This window comes from Panthera tigris, chromosome F2 (assembly GCF_018350195.1).
Source record: "Panthera tigris isolate Pti1 chromosome F2, P.tigris_Pti1_mat1.1, whole genome shotgun sequence".
Lineage (NCBI taxonomy): Eukaryota > Metazoa > Chordata > Mammalia > Carnivora > Felidae > Panthera > Panthera tigris.
The window spans coordinates 75,311,995-75,328,102 of NC_056676.1; the positions used below are offsets into that span (position 1 = coordinate 75,311,995).

Below are 16,108 nucleotides of genomic sequence, written 5' to 3' on the forward strand. Positions count from 1 at the left end.
CTGGCGCTCTCCTTTGAGTAGATGGCCAGGTCGTCTTCGGGGGAGGCGGGTCGGTAGTGGCGATGTGGGTTGTGGGGGTCTGTCCTCTCTCTGGTGACTCAGAGACTTCCATGGACTTCGTCTTGTGCCGTCACCATCTCAACCTGTGGCTTCCAAGGTCACTGCAATAGGGGAAATGAGGAAGGAACGAAGCTCCGGGGGTCTTTACCTCCTCCGCCATAAGGGGACACACTCGCTTCCGCCCATCTTCCATCCACCGGAAGGAGACACCCTCGCTTCCGCCCATCATCCACCCACCGGAAGGAGACACACTCGCTTCCGCCCATCATCCGAGTAGGGAGCTCAAAGGCCCCAGTCTGGCTTCAGCTGGAGTAAGAAATGTAGAGCAGCACCTGCAGGGGTCTTGTGATCTCCGCCTGGCTGCCTGCACCCCCACCTCCTCCCGCTTCCCTCTCCGCATCCTGTACGGGAGGCGTTTACACAGGTGGGCAGTGTTTGCTGTTCACATCTGTTGGGATCCCCGGCGGCACCCCCTTTGGAACCAGCCCTGGATCAGGCTTCCTGCAGCTGCCCCTGGTCAAGGACAGCCCAGCGTGGGCACTGATCCGACCCCCTGTGTGATTGGATGCCTTTAGTGGGGGACTTGGCTGGAGGGACCCCCCCCCCCCCCCAGGGTGGGCAAAATTTTCGTAAGTTGACTTTCTGCCCTTGCAAGCGTCAGGGCGGTGTGATGGCTTCCGTCTGGCTCTGGCTCCCTCCCCACTTCCCTTCCTAGGTGTTTCCTCCAACAAATCTCATGCACATCTAATAGCACCTGTTCCTCAGGGAACCCAGACTAACACATACATCATGATGACGCTATAGATAATTTCCAGCCCTGCTTTAAATAGTGCACTGTATTTTTTTTTTCTATAAGTAAATATCATTTCCTGTATTTTATTTGTTTACTTTTCTAGGGATCTTTTGCTTATTTTTTTTTTTTTTTCAAATCACAAATGCACTCAATCCATTTTATTTTCCTGAAGAGGCCTCTCCAGGAGCGCTCTGATCCCTCCTGCAGACTGGAGTAGGGGTGGGGGTGGGGTGAGGGGTGTCCCTTGGGCCTGGATGCCACCTAGAAGCTAACTTTTTTTTTTTTTTTTTTTTTTAGGATCTTATAATCACATGTCTTAGTGTGGGTCTTCTTTCCTTTACTGTGCTGGGCACTTATGGCCCCTTTCTGTCTGAAGAGTTGGAAGTTACGAGACAGTGAATGATAAGAAGTGAGTCTCCTTCCACCCCCCATCTGCTGGCTTGTCACTGTCTTCCCAAAGACGTTGTTACCGGTTACTTGTGCACCTTCTGGAGATGGGCCGAGATGCAGGGGCGGCTTGTAGGCTGACATTACATTCCCGTTATTAACACTGCCTCGACCCCCTTCCAGGTCTTTGGAAACATCCTTTTAATAGCACGACAGGATTCTAATATATGGATATACTGCGAAAAGGATTTAATCAATTCACTCTGGTGAGGTTTTAGGCTGTGTCTACTTGTTGCATTGTGAGTAGGGCTGTGATAAGTGTGCTGTAAATCTTGTGGACATCTCCAATTAGTTCCTCATATTCTGTTTCCTAAAGTGTGTTCACATGTTGCGTCTCGCTTCTGGATGAGACCGGACATGGTCTTGTGTGGTTTCCTATTCTTTCCTCCCCGCGGATGGTTGAGGACGGGACCCCGTTTCGCCGGTAATGAAGCATGAATGCCAGGGAACATTTGGTTGCCTTTTGCCCACACGCAGAGTACAGAAATTCCCTTCCTGCAAATCACTTTTTGCTAAAGGGAGGCTTTCTCACTCATGCCAGCTGACACCATCTTCAAGCCCAGCTGTCCACACAAACTCAAAGCTGTGAGCTTTGGAAGTCACGATTTCCCCGTCCCTCTCGGAGTTTCTGAAGCAACAAACCCAGCAGAAATTACACACCTTCTCCTTCTCCACAAGTTCTGAATGCATGGAGAGTTCAGATGCTTCTGGCACATTCTGCCCTCAGTGAGGCCTGATGCACACAGGAGAAACACCGCCTTACGTTGGTTGGACAGTTTCCCTCTTTAAACTATTTTTATATCTAGAAACATCCAATCCCTCTCCACCTAGGTGAGGTTTCAGAGTGTCTTGCGGTTCCTCTTGATGGTTAAATGGCCTCACAGGGGTCAAGGTCACACAGTGATTTCAGGGCAGATCTGGGTCCTGATCCTTGACCTTCCCAGCCAACCTAGAGCTGATTCCACTCGGCAACCTGACAGGGCATGTTTTCAGAAAACCAAAAGAACCAGCAGAGAGTCAGAAGGAGATACTGGCGAAAAAATGGAGGCACTGGAGTCAGGGGGACATGACTGTGAATCCCAGACACTTCTCTTCTCTGAATCTTGGGTTCCTCTTCTGCAATATGGGACTAGCACACTACCCCTCAGTGTTGTCATGAGCATTAAAACATGGACACTAAGTCTGGGAGGCTCAGCCGGTTAAGCATCTGACTTCGGCTCAGGTCATGATCTCATGGTTCATGGGTTCGAGCCCCGCATTGGGCTCCCTGCCGTCCACAGGGAGCCTGCTTCAGATCATCTGTCTCTTTCTCTCTCCCTGCCCCTCCCTTGATCACTTGCTACTCTCTCTCTCCCTCTCTCAAAAATAAATATTTATTTAAAACAATTTTTTAAATGTTTATTTATTTTTGAGAGAGGGAGAGAGACAGACCGTGAGCAGGGGAGGGGCAGAGAGAGGGAGACAGAATCCGAAGCAGGCTCCAGGCTCCGAGCCGTCAGCACAGAGCCCGACATGGGGCTCAAAGTCATGGACCGTGAGATCATGACCTGAGCTCATGTCGGACACTTAACCGACTGAGCCACCGAGGCGCCCCTCAAAAATAAATATTTAAAAAATTAAAAAAAAAAAGAAAAACAAAACACAGACACAAACACATCGATCACAGGCTTCTGCACAGCAGGTTTCTGAGTACGCGAATAGAGCTGTCGTGTGCTGACGTGAAATGCTATGAAGAGATGGGTCAGAGTCTCCAGAACCACGGATGGTCACGGTTAGATTGACCTCCAGGAGGACAGTCCAGATCTAGAAAGGGAAGGGGATGCTGAGGGCAGCGCCACAATTTGAATCAAGAGTCTATCTTCCCGCTGTTGTTCTGTTTACGACCCCACCGAGACTGCCCCGCCCAGGTTCCCCATGACCTTGTCCTTAGCAGCACACAGCCTAGTGAGGAGCACCCAACTCGTGCTTGGGAAGACCAGCACGGGCAGCTTTCAGAGGCTCTGGAGAGACAGATCGGGGACAGCCCAGAGTCCGGGAGGGTGGGATGAGTCAGGGGTGCGCAGGAGGCTGACTCAGTGTGGGGGCCCAGTGAGAAACTCCAGCAAGAGCTCAGGTTTGCCTGGGAACATCTCCGACAAGGCTTGGAGGCTGCTCAAGTCCTGGAACTCTTCAGCTGGGAGGGAGGGAGGTTGGATTTCATTCTGGTCAGTTACCTGTTTTATGGTGTCACAGCTCTTATGGTATCATATCTGCTCTGACCACGTTAACAGCAGTAACAAGCCAGCCCCCGAGTCTCTCATGTTAAATGTTGACATTAACGTTAACAAGTCAACATGTTAAATGTTTCTTTCTTACTCACACTAAGTCTTTTGCAGGGGGTCCTGGCCAGCCAGTGGCCTTCTATAGGGTTACGCGGGGTCCCGGGCTCCTTCCATGTTGGGGCTCTGCCCATCCCGAGAGGCTGCTGCCGGACCTTCTGGATTCAGCCAGCACAGGAGGAGGAGGCTATGGGAGACTTTTTTTTGTGGGCCAGGCCTGGCAGTGTCCCCAGCACGTATATCCATAGGCCAGAGCTCAGTCCCATGGCTGACAGTGCAAAGAAACCAGGAAACGTAGACAAACTGTGTGGCTTGGGTGACGTGAAATGGGTTTTGGGAACACAATGCATTCCCTGTATGTGAATCCCTCTGCGCCTAGAAAATGAGTTCTTTAGGAGGCTGGGACCGTGTCGTGTTTGCCCCACATTCCTGGACCCGGCAGGGTATGTGGTGTCGGGACGGTACTTGACCCGCAGGGACAGAAAGCATCTAACGCTTTGGCTTTGTCCTGATTTGGGGCTCTGTCCCCCCTCTCCGGACTCGGTGACTAGCCCTAGCTTTCTCTGGGTGAGTGGTCACCCTGGCTTTTCCTGTTTCTGGCTTCTACCCTGGCTCTGATCTCTCCACCTTGAACCTCAGCCTTGGGCCCATCCACCCCCTGCAAGGGACAGGAGGACCAGACAACCAGAAAGAATGCCTCCCCCCGTCCCTCCCCACCCTCAAATCACTCTAGTTCCTGTAGCTATGCCAGCCTTCTAGCTCGAGCAGGCCTCCACCCGAAATACCATGTCTGGAAGCTTTTCCAGCAAGAAGACAAGCCTGGCCTGTATCAGGGCTGTCCGTGTCAGATCAGAGATGGCCCGGCTGGGAAGTGACCATCAGTCTGACCCACAAAGCCGACGGGGACCCGAGGGCCCCGCAGCTGCAGCCTGGGCCGGGCAGACAAGGTCCCTCCCAGGCCCGGGCCCGCGGGCAGCCTGTCCTCATGCTGGTCCCTTGTCAGCCTCGGATCCAGATAGAGCGACTCCAAGGGTGAGAACGAGAAAACAAACAGCTCCCAGCACACCGCCCGATGTTTTCCAGCTTGGAGAAAGAACGCCAGTTCAAAGGGCTGCCCTAGTTTCCGGCAACGAGCTTTCCCGCAGGGAGGTGGGAGCATGTTGTGTTGATGGAACGCAGGGATGTTTTGGAGGCAGAGACGAGAGGTGGGCTTTTGATAAAGAACGTTGACTTCTTCTCTGGAAAGGAAAAAAAGGAAATTTGGGATAGGAAAAGAATCGGGATGGGATAAATAATAATCGCCATTTTTTGGTCCAATCTATGCCAAGCACTTTACCTTCTCTGCCATCGAAGTCATCCACCGGAGAGCCTGTGAGGTGAGTGTATTGTCGATATTTCATGGATGAGGAAACTGAAGCTGAGAGAGGTCCCGTAACTTGAGCGAGGTCACACGGCTGTAAGGGGTTGAGCTAGGAGAGAAACACAGGACTTCGCTGATGGCAAAGCTGATTTCTGCCCTGCTGTTTCACAGTCCTGGATTCCAGATTTTTCTGCCACGACAACAAAGTCCCTGCCATCCCCGCTTAGACTTTATCATCTGGGGTATTTGTGCCCCAAACCATTTTGCATGGTTTGGGGCACAAACTTAACTTGCTTCTCAGTTAAGGCTCACAAAAATCGTATGAAAAGGGCATGATTATTTTCCAAGTTTTTTGAGGAGGAACAAACCCAGAGACGTTGAGTAACTTGTCCAAGGTCCTGGGGCCCGTAGGTGGTAGGAAGAGCACTGGAATGCCCCCGTCTGACCCCGAACCGGGGCTCGCTCCTCTCCGCCGGGGGTTGGCACGCTACAGCCCCCGGGCCGGATCGGGCTGGCTGCCTCTTCTTGTAAGCGTCGTGAGCCCCCCCTTTTTGTTTTTTTACATTTTTAAGAATTGTGGTTACATTTTAAATGATTATAAAAAGTCAAAAGGAAAATGCTATTTAGTGACATGTGAAACTTATACAGATTAACATTTTAGTGTCTGTCTATGAAAAACTTTTATTGGAACGCAGCCATTTCTGTTGTTTCCTTGCTGTCTACAGCTGCTTTTGTACTCCCGTGGCTGAGTTGAGTCATCGTGATAGAGATCGTGTGGCCGGCAAAGCCTCAAGCATTTACTATCTGGCCTTTTACAGGAAGAGCCTGCTGTCCTCTGCTCTACCGCGTCCTGTGGAAGAAGACAAAAGGGGGGCATCGCCACTGACTACAGAGAGCAGGGCGTCCAGTCTCCGTCTTGCAGGAGGAGCTGGGCCGGGCTGAAGGGAACATTGGCCTCTTTCCTGTTGATGGTACACAGCAGGCTCATCCTCCAGAGATGCCACCCGGGAGAGCCCGGCGGGGGCAGCTCTGAGGTTGCAGGCACGGCCCAGCGTATGGGCAACGCAGGGAATCAGGTGCCTGGGGACTCAGGGGCCGCCTCAAGGTAAGGGACAGGCAGGGAGGTGGTGAGAGGGCCTAGGACCTAGGGGGGACCAGAGTGTGCATGTCCTGAGTTGGCCGAAGTTGGGGGTGAGGTGGGTCGGGGCCGGCAGATGCCTCGCACTGGCCCACGAGGCTGGCTTTGGGTGGGTGATGGGGTTGTGGAGCAGACGTCACACTTTGTCCTCATGGTGACGGAGGAGGACGGGCTGACCATCAAGGCTTTAAGTCCAGTTGTAGAGCGTTCCGGAAGCTTTGGCCCCATGCCTGCAGACGGGTCGCTGGCCCGCACCAGGGCGTGGTGATCTGAACTTGGCCCCCGTCAGTCTCTGGCGGGGAGGGCTGTGAGCACTGCAGGGCACGGTGCATGCCGGGGCTCTGTCCTGCCCTTCTTCCGTGTGCTGGGAGGATGCGCCACACGTATTTCCTCTCACCTTCTAGGAGGGCTGAAGACGAAACGTCCCTTGCCCTCTGTGGAAGGGGACCTTTTCATTCCCGTAAGAGATTGAGACTCTGGGTATAATGAGTGACGAAAATCCCCACGAAAAAGTAAGAGTGAGGCTGGCGTCTGAGGGAGGAGACCATGCTCTTGGAACTGGAGGAGCTGGAAGGGGGGGGGTACACTCCCTCCTGCTCGCCGGTAGGGACACGGCGTGCAAACTAGGCTGCGTGCAAACTAGGCTGCGTGCAAACTAGGCTGCGTGCAAAGGGTGGAAGAGTGGCATTTCCTAAGCCTCTGAATCTTTGGACTGACGGTCGTGTGCGCTACGCAGGGGGAGTGCTCAGCACAGCTCAGCAAACACAGGACACCCTTGCTTGCTCCTCCTTCCCCATTGTTCCCCCTCCCCCTCCGCCCCTCCCCCTGCTTCCCCTCCCCCCTCCGACTCCTCCCTCTCCTCTTCCTTCCCCTCTCCCTCCCTCCTCCTCATTCTCCCCTTCCCCTCCTCCCCTTCCCTCCTCTTCTTCCCCTCTTCTCTCTCCCCCTCCTCCCCTCCTTCTCTCCTCTTCCTCCTCCTCTTTCTTCCTCTCCTCCTCATTATTTATTTATTTATTTTGAGAGAGAGAGAGAGAGAGAGAGCAGAGGAGGGGCAGAGAGAGAGGGAGAGGCAGAATCCCAAGCAGGCTGCAGGCCCAGCGCAGAGCCCGATGGGGGCTTGATGTCATGAACCGTGAGATCATGACCTGAGCCCAAATCAAGAGTCGAACGCTTAACTGAGCCACCCTGGCACCCCCCCCCCCTTGTTTTTATCATGATGATAAGACAAGGCTAAGTTCTGACTCCCAGTTTTCCTGATGATGTGACTCCTTGTAAATCAACAGCTATTAAGAACTTTCTAGGTGCTCAGTTCTTTGGTCGGTCCTGCTGGGGAGAGCTAAGTAAAGACACGGTTTGGGGGCACAGCAGAAACTCTGGAGACCGGAACAGTGAGGAGTGACACAGAGAGTTAGCGCCATAACCTAAGAAGCGGCTGTCACAGGAGGGACGGGTCCACGGGGGCTGGGGCAGATCCTCAGCATCAGGGACTGAAGAGAAAAGCCAGAGATCACCAAGTGCAGCTCCCTTATCTTACAGGTGAGGAAACTGAGGCCCAGAGATGCCCAGAAAGGCCTGGTGACTGGCTTGAGGTCACACAGTAACTTGGTGATAAAGATAGAACTTGAGTATAATTGTCTGGATATTAGACTATGATGCCGGTTAAACTAATAATGGAGATCATGGTCAACATGTACGGAACACGCCCTGTGTGTCATCCATCATGCAAAGCACTTTATTTGAATCGCTTTACGTGACTCTTCTGTGACTGCCCGTGCTTATGGACACAAGCCTGCTTTCCTGAGCAGGAGCCTGGCCGGCAGCCTGTGTGGGCGAATCTCCCTTCACTCCAACCTCTGCAGTCTTCACTTGTGTCAACTGTCTCTGAGCGTTTCCTTGCACCCCCTCCTTCTTCCCCACGTCCCCCTTCGTCCCGGTTTACTCTCCCTTTTTCAGCCACTGCCACCTGGGGTTGGGATTCTCCTTGGAAGCCTGTCTCCCAGGACTTGGCACTTGGTCCCAAAGGATGTGTGGGGACGCTCGCGGGAGGGTGAGTGAATGGTGCCTCCATACCGAGTGGGAAGGGGAGAGCCGAGGGCGCGGGTGGGAGCCTACGGGGCCCCTGGGAGCTCGGTGGAGCACCCATTGTTCCCTGTTCATCATCTGCTGCTCCCCAGGTTTATTGAGCAGCATTGGCCGAGGGCCGGCAGGTGGGGCAGAGGGGCAACGGCACGAATGAGTATAAAGCAACATAGAGAGCGTGAAGAACCATGGGGGAGGCGCACTGGGCATGAGAGATGACGGTTATTCCCACCCACGGCCATCAGGGATGGTTTCTCATGGGATCCCTTCTGGGTCTGGAAGGCGGGGAGGGTGAATATGTGCAGAGATGGTGGGAAAAGGAATCCGTGCCCAGGGGGTTATGGGAGCGTGTGTAAGGTGAGACAGAAGTTGAGAGGCGAGAAGTAAGACCGGGGGGCCGACTTAAGTGTGAATAGACAGAAGGCATCTGTGGGGTGGGGGTGGTAACAGGGACCTCTAACCCTTACCGAGCACCTGCGACACGCCAGACTCGCTTCTGAGAGCTTTCAGTGCCGCGACTCGTGTTTTCCACGCAACATCACCCCTCTTTACCACTGAGGAGACTGGGACACAGAGACGTGAAGTACCAGCCTAAGGTCACACAGCCCGGAAGCAGTAGCTCGGGAGTCAAATCTGCCAGGCCGGGTTTTGGCCTGTTTCACTCTGCTGCCTCTTGAGCGGACTGGAAGGGAACGGAGAGCAGGGGGGGCGAAGGGGAAAAAGGAACCCTGTGTCGAGGAACTTTGACCAATTCTCACAATTCTCAGATGGCCAGAGGATCTTCTCATCCACAAAACGCCTGGCCTGTCGTTGGAACCACGAGCTCACCTGTGTCCCTGAGGGGACGCTCCCAGCTTGCAGCCCTGGAATAAGTCAGGTGGGGTCTCCAGGGCCCGTGGGGCAGGGATGCCTGCAAGATTCTTCTGGGTCTCAGAGATCTTCCAGAAATGCAGTATCTGATGTAGCAACAGCCTTCCTCCCCCTGGTCATCCCTAGGCCCCTGCGTGTCTCCTTTTGTTTATGATTACTGAAGGCATTTGCATGAAAACAGGGTTTTCTTAGTCTTCTGAGGGTTCCGCTTCCTGCTGCCGGTTCTTACCTGAAGCCATAATTCTCCATTTGTGGCTCAATAACCATCTCCCGGGTGGCTAATTATGGGCCATATGCTCCTGGGGCTGGTGTGCTGGAAAGGCAGACTGGCGTGCTCGGTGTCCGGCTCCTGTACTTCTCTCTCTTTTGGACTTGCTGGCTCAAACCTGTCCTCCGCAGTGTGTCCCCAGGGCCCCTCGGGACTGTTTTCCTCCTCGGGTGCTGTTCCGTTTTGCAGACGACCCCGGCTGGGCTTAACTGGGCCTTCACTAGTCTGCCTGCCAGCATCTCAGTGTTGACCAGTTGGCAAAAAATCAACAGAAGGGCAGATGACGTCTGCTGTTTAAACCCCCTCCAGGTCGGGTGATGAAGTGGAAAGAGCTTTGGCCTGGGATCAGGGGAAGTGGAGAGCTCCTGGCTTTGTTGGGAAATTGCTGTTATGACTTTGGAGAAATCTCTTTACCCTTCTGGTTCTTCGTTTTTTCCTTATGTAAAGGAGTGATTTTGGTTCGATCAGTGGTTTCTAACCTGATTCCTAGGTGTCTGAAAAGATAGTGATGGGCGCAGGGGGGCCTTTAAAACAGCTTTGAACTCCCTCTAACCACTAACTCCTAGAGAGAAGGGATCGCTGCCTATTCACTGAGTCTCCGTTATCTAGGACAGTGTTTGGCACAGAAGGTGCGGACAATGAATGTTTGTTGGAATATGAAGGCCTTTCAGAAAGCCCAACAAAAATTGTCCTTTGGTGCTGACGAACCTGGGCAGGCTAACAGAAACCTTGGATTCTTTAATGACCAGCATGACATTAAAGATGAGCTACTCATTTTTTTTTTTTTTTTTTTTGTCTCTGCATAACTGCCTCTAACTTAAGCAGGGAAGGAATCTGTGGGAGCCAAGGCATCTGAGAACACAGGTGATTTCAGCGGTCAAGGTGGGAGGTGCGATCGGTCGAGCTGAGGTGATGTGACTGCCCAACTGCCTGCTGGGAATGGACACTATCTAGCTGTCTTAGGCTTCCATGGACTTTGTCCCCACCAAGACTATCACAGACTTGGGGATTTCTCCAAAAACAGGAAGGAAATTTGGATTCCAGGCAGCCAAAACATGACAAAGGACCACTGTGCCTGTCACCCTGGTCCTGTCGCAGTTAACTGGATCTCTGCTCCGTAGCCGGTGGGTGGCTTTGACGAAGGGAATGAGAAAACAAACTTATGTCTGCATTTTGATGTGGAAAAATGTCTGTGTGCCCGCAGTCTATGTGAAAGAAATTATAACGGGATGCTTGTGGGTGAAGATGGGCTTATCTCTCGTCCATAAAGCTGGGGTTTGCCACCAAGGTAAGTAAAGACATTCCCCTGTTGAGACACAGACACAGGTGCTAAGGGAGACTCCCCTTTTCTGTATCTCTAGTTGTTCTGGGGGAGCTCCAGGGACCAGTCTTGTCTGGCTCCCCATCTCACCGGGCCGCATAGTCCCAAACTGGTTTACTTCACCGGGATTTTGTGAGCTCAAGTGAGATCCTGGGTTCGAACGTTATCTCTAACCTTAAATGCGCTCATGTTGCCAATAACAGTCCACAACAATGCCAGTGATAACCAATATCTGTCTTGGTGTTTATCTGGAAAGTGTGGGTTGGCAGCCGCCCACGAGGAAACACCTTCCCTTTTCCTTCTTCTCGCTGGCGTTCTTTGTGTTCCTTTGATCTGTGCAGTGGACATACGTCATTTACAGCTGTCCGATACCTTTTGGATAGTCTCGCTACCTCTTAATTATTTTTAACATTATGACTTCCGCCTTTGCATGGAAGAACCCAGAAAATTTGCGTCCCGAGGATTGCTTTGAGCCAGGATAACGGCGGAGGACCTAGGCCCCTGTAGTTAGGTGAACTTCTCTGAGACTTGGAATCAGAAATATGAGGTCCTTGTCCAGAAAGTGTGGAGCTATTTGGTTGTTTGGGGGCAGCAGTGGTGGAATTTCTGGCTGCTAGTTGTGGTCGTGGTAACTGCTACATAGTGATGTTTGTTAGAGAATCCTCACAGGGGTGTTTGGACTCAGCAGAGTCAGATTCCATTTTTACTCTTCTCAAAGATATTCTGAGTTATTGGGTACGTTTCATATGTTCCTTTCCTGCTTACATTAGGCAGGCTGTTTGCAGCTAAAAATCCTTCCCAGTGTTGGAATTGCATGTGGAGTGGGTTCCAAAAGTTGCAGAACCTATGCTGTGTATAGAAGGGGCTTAGCGGAGGTGGTCAGGCATCAGGAGGCAAGGATTCACCCAAGGTCAGCTAGAGACAGGATGGCCTCGTGTTCCTGTTGGCAAATCCACATCAGCTGCGCCCTACACGGCTAACCTTTGCCAGCTCATCCTTGGGACACTGACCTCTGCCAGTGGAAGCGGCAGGGTTGAGGGCCGTAGTTTGGTTGTCTCCTTTGTTGCTTTGACTCCTGCCGATACCCTTGCCCTCAGGGTCTTTGCTTCTATCCCTTCATAGAGGCTAGTTGTGAGATCAATAATGATTTTACCTTTTCACAAGTAGATGTCACGGTGTTTGAAAATGTGTGGAAAGGTAAAGACTAATGGTGGAAACAAGTGACAGAGGGAGGCATAAAGATGGAGAGAGAGAGAGAGAGAGAGAGGGAGAGAGAAAATGACAAATAAGAAAGAGAGGGAGAGACAGAGACGCAAAAAGTGAGAGATGGAAAAAGGGCCCTGTCTATGTCAGGAATAGTCCCTGGTGAGTTAGCTTCTGTGGTAACCAGCCTCTGTGACGGCCTCAATGAGCCCCGTTTCTGGTTTTTCACTCCCCATGTAGTTCTTTTTCACGTAGTATCGGGCTGGCCTGTGTGACAAATAGAGGATGGTGGAGGTAACAGTGGTGATTCCCAAGGCTAGGTCATAGAATACATTGTCGCTTCTGCCTTGGCCTCTTGGATGGTTCTCTCTGCAGGAAGCCAGCCGCCATGTTGGAAGGACACTAACACGGCTCCGTGGAGAGCCCGCATGAAGAGAAACCAACTTGGCAGTTGCGACTTGCTGGCCCCGGGAGTGAGCCTCCTGGGAAGTGAGTCTTGTGGCCTCAGTCCATCACTGACATGGCTGGACACCAGCTGGTACCTGGCAGCAATCACCTGAGAGAGCCTGAGCCAGAGGCGCCCCACCAGGCCGCGCTTGCTCCTTGATCTGAAGAGCTGAGGGAGCTAATGAGTGATTACTGTTGTTTTGAGCCATTGAATGTCAGGTTATTTGCCACGCAGCACTAGATACTCAATATAGTTCCCTTGCTGCCCTTCCTTTTGGTAAAAATGCTCTGGAGTCTGAGGTAGGGGCAGACAATGGACGTGTTCGGGAACCTCTCATCTTCTTCCATGGGTGTTATTGTTCTGCTTCGTAGACTCACTCATTCGTCACTTAGTAGAAATTCCTCTTGGGCTCTGGTAGATAACGGAACATTATTTCTGTTTCTCAGTATTATTGCACCTTTAATTCTCCTGGGTCTATTTTTGTAAGCATTTCAATGGGAAGGTGGATAAGGATGAATCCCAAGCTGTTATCTTGCTGTTCTCTTAGCCAGGGAATCAAAAATCTATAACTGCTTCTACGGTTTTGCTTTTGCATTCCATCACTGCACATTTTTGAGCACATATTTCCAAACCATTTTTTCTTGCTCGTTTCATTTATTTATTAGTCACATGTACCATTGGATTGTTTTATCATATGTTAGAAAGCCTACGTAAAATATGCATTTAGAAAGTGTGAGAGAAAAATACATAGAAATTCTAATATTTTCTTTTTTCTGCTCAAATGGTTGTCTTGGGCACCGCTGGTCAATGTGTCCCTTCTTCCACTTTGGACACCACTGGTCTCCCATACGGTTAGCTTTTTATGTTCATGTATTGCCTGTATGTTATTTAAGGGAAGAGGTTTTACTTTATTTATCTTTTCCAAGATTATAGGGTTCCTGCTTCATTCAGGCTTCTTTTTAAAAAATTTTTTAAACATTTTTGTTTATTTTTGAGAGACAGAGAGAGACAGAGTGTGAGCAGGGGTGGGGCAGAGAGAGAGGGAGACACAGACTCCAAAGCAGGCTCCAGGCTCTGTGCTGTCAGCACGGAGCCCAAGGCGGGGCTCGAACTCACGGACCGCGAGATCATGACCTGAGCTGAAGTCGGATGCTCAACTGACTGAACCACCCAGGCGCCCCCATTCATGCTTCTTAAAAGAAAGAATAATAAATGAATGAATGCATGAATGGACGAATACGTAAAGACATGACCGAATCGTGGGATTTAATCTTCTCCAAGTTACAGAGCCCCTCTCTGCCACATTTGCTGAGAACAGCCTCTGTGCTAAGTGCACCCTTGGAGGACAGGTCTGGATTTCTTTCTTTCTTTCTTTCTTTCTTTCTTTCTTTCTTTCTTTCTTTCTTTTTTTCTTTCTTTCTTTCTTTCTTTCTTTCTTTCTTTCATGTTTTTATTTATTTTTTTGAAGGAGAGTGAGAGAGAGAGAGAGAGAGCATGAGCAGGGGAGGAGCAGAGAGAGAGAGGGAGACACAGAATCCGAAGCGGGCTCCAGGCTCTGAGCTGTCAGCACAGAACCCGATACGGGGCTCGAACTCACAAACTGGGAGATCATGACCTGAGCCAAAGTCGGACGCTTAACCGACTGAGCCACTCTGCGCTTCTGAGATGGAAGTCAGAAACTCACTGTGGCGGACAGGTGCCCCTGGACTTACTTCTAAGACAAATTGTGTTCTGTTTCCCCTATCCATCCCAACCCATACCGTGCCATACACAGGCCCCCAAATCACACCCCCGCACACCGTAGTTTTCTCCCTTTCCCTCAAGCTGTCTTCCAGGCCCGACTCTCTGGCAAATAGCCGTCACCAGCAAAGACCTTTCTAGTGAGTACGTATGTGGGGGAGGATTTTCCTGGCCCTTAACTAGCTTGCCTCACCAGGACTCAGGCTGTCTGGGTTTCTGTCTTCTAACATTTCCTGGGGCCAAGGAGCTGTGGGAGACACAATTATAACCAGCCCGTCAGGTCTCTTCGTTTGGCTGGGCATCTCTCTTCCGCGTCCGTCGGCTTAGATCCTCGTCCCCATTTATGTCTTCCGAGTGACCTAGTGAGTTAGAGTCAATGTTGCTGTTTCCCTGCTGCAACCCCATTCTGCACCGTACTGGCTCTCCTGGCCTGGGGTTGTGCAAGCGACTGGGCACGTGGAAGAAGGCGCAAAGGGCCAGCTTCTCTGGGAGCACAGCTGGCTTTGTTCTCTCTGTGTGCACGTGCGCGCGCATGTATTCAGAGAGTTACGAGAGGGATGTACTTAGCGGGATTTAGAAAGTCTTAGTTTGAACTCTGATCCCTGGGTTCTTTGTTGTTGGGCCTTGGCCAAGACAGCTCATTCGGGACCAGTGGATGGGAGTCTTTGGGGACATACCTGGGGACATACAATCACGACGGAGTCTTGTGCTGGACATGCTCCTGGCCGCCCTGAACTTTTGAACGCTGGGACGATCTCGGTTAGGCCCCCAGATCTCAGTGGTTGGAAACAACAAAATTTATTGCTCACTAATGTCTCTGTGTCCATCATGGGATATCTGGGGGTCTGCTTCGCTCTGGGACTCAGGCTGCCCTAGGGGCCGCCAACTGCCAGGACAGAGAAGAGAGAGGGCAGACGAATCACACGGTGCCACCAATTTTCACAGATGTTTCAGTCACTTCTGCTCCTGTTTCGATGACCAGAGCAACTCACAGGGGATGGCGGCTTTCCAGGAGGGGCTAAGATGTACCATATTACCACGTGACCGGAAGGGAAAACCGTGAAATATGTGAACAGTGCTCGTGACGGTCCATATCCTTTCCTTCTTCTGGATCCTTTCCTGGTTTCCGAATTCTGCGCTTCTGAGATGGAAGTCAGAAACTCACTGTGGTGGACAGGATAATGCTCCACACAAAGATGTCCACGTCTTAATCCCCAGAACCCGTGAGTATGTCCTCTATGACAGAAGAGGCTTTGCAGGTGTGATTAAATTAGGGGGCTTGAGATGGGAAGATTATCTGGGATTATCCCGGTGGGCCTGATGTAACCACAGGGATCCCTATAAGGAAAGAGGGAGGCGGGAGAAGCAGAGTCAGAGATGTGAGGATGAACACAGAGGTTGGAGCGATTGCTGTAAAGAGGCTCGTGGGCCCAGGAATGCAGGCAGCCGGGTTCTAAAGAAGCTGGAAGAGTGGAGGCTGGGTGGCGGTCGTGGGGCTCTGGAGTGACTGTCGCTCGCTCCAGAGAAGTGACACGGGCACATCTCTACAAGAAGGCTGAACTGGGGGGGTGGGATAACATAGTTCACTCTGCTTTTATGATTACATGGAATCATTTCCCTCTTTTGCCCCATTGAAGACATATTTGGATTACTTACCCAACACAGGATCAACAACCCCCTTTGGCCTATGTGGTAATGCCTCCGAGACTTTCACCAACGTCATGACTTCGGATTCAGAGCATGGCACCACGAGTTCACCAGAACTGGTGAGTATTTCACCAGTTCACGAGTTCACCAGAACTGATGAGTATTTCAGTGTCTTTTGCTACGTGACACCCAGCGACATATGGCAACGGCATTTATCCCATGTTCACCGGCCTTCCCGGGGACTGGGTGTATGATGGCCAGGCCGATCTGGGCTGCGCTCCGCTGGAGGTTCTGGTTCAGCCTGCAGGTCGGGCTCAGGTCCGGGTTCTGGGCCGGAGGGATGGCAGCTCCCGCAGGGACGCTCGGGTCACGGTGGATCACAGGAGCACAGAAGCCAGCCCGATGGCAGCCAGGCT

The 16,108-nt window shown here is 51.7% G+C and overlaps 1 long non-coding RNA gene across 1 annotated transcript; it reads left to right on the forward strand.

Moving 5' to 3' along the window:
* Positions 1-5,807: 5,807 nt before the first annotated feature.
* On the forward strand, positions 5,808-15,795 carry LOC122235039. The gene is made up of 3 exons (XR_006213123.1): positions 5,808-6,083; positions 14,991-15,268; positions 15,683-15,795. It is a non-coding gene; the product is annotated as an uncharacterized LOC122235039 (long non-coding RNA).
* Positions 15,796-16,108: the final 313 nt, after the last annotated feature.